The sequence below is a fragment of the Egretta garzetta genome, unplaced genomic scaffold, assembly GCF_000687185.1.
Source record: "Egretta garzetta isolate BGI_Z169 unplaced genomic scaffold, ASM68718v1 scaffold849, whole genome shotgun sequence".
In the NCBI taxonomy this organism is placed as follows: Eukaryota; Metazoa; Chordata; class Aves; order Pelecaniformes; family Ardeidae; genus Egretta; species Egretta garzetta.
In genome coordinates, this window is record NW_009260783.1 from 82,914 (window position 1) to 83,917 (window position 1,004).

Genomic DNA, 1,004 nt, shown 5'->3' on the forward strand with positions numbered 1-1,004 from the left:
CCCCCCCAGCCCCCTGGGCCGGCACAGCCACGGCTGCAGTGTCTCAGGCTGCGAAAGGCAGAGTTTTCCTAGCTGCGTGTTTGCAAGCGGTGGCTTTTCCTCTCCCCCTCTGCTCTGACCCTTTGAGCTGGAGCTCTGGCTCTGCGGAGCAGCCTGGGCAGCTTTGGCTCTGCGCCTTTCCCGTAGTGCTCTCCAGCGTCTCCGAGGCCAGGCAGTAAACATTTCCCACGCCTCGGACCCTCCGAAGGGCCTTCCTCCCATTGAACGGCGTCCTTGGGAGACAGCAAGCCAGGAACACTGCCACAGAGCAGCGAGAACAGCCTGGCGCTGGGGGAGAGCAGCGGCCGTGGAGCCGGGGCTGCCCCTGTGGCACGGGCCGATGCTCCGGCTCCCGCACAGGGCAGGGGCGTCCTCCGGTGCATGGCACTGCGGTGCCTGGCGTGGGTTCAACGTGACAGGTACGGTGCAATAGCACCTCTCATCCCTGGGGATGGGGCCATGTCCCCTGACCCACAGCACGGTGCAGGCGTGGGGTGCCAGGCAGCCAGGGAGAGGATCCCATCATCCTGGGATGGGATCCCGGTCGCCCCTCGCTCCAGCCAGGCTTCGCCCTGCGGGGGCCGCAGCCCAGCTGCATTCATGCCCCCGCGTCCTGTTGCGGAGGAGGGGGTGGTCACTAAATGTCACCCCGGCGACTGGGGCTGGCACCCCCCAGGCTGGGGCGCAGCTCTGCGCGGGCTGGCGAGGGGTTGCTGGTGGCTTTGGGGTACCCTGCAGGGCCACTGCCGGGGGTGACGCCAGCTGGTTTCACCACCTCCCCGAGCTGCTCGATGACAGCCACATATTTCTTTTCCCCCCAGAGAGTGCAGCGATTAGTGTCACAATTACACCGTATCACGGCTGCTGTTATTGTTCCCAAAATAACCACAGGCACGAGCCGGAGCCCTGCCTGACAAACCTCCCATAGCCGCACAGACGAGGCAAGTGCCGCCGTGCCCCCGCCC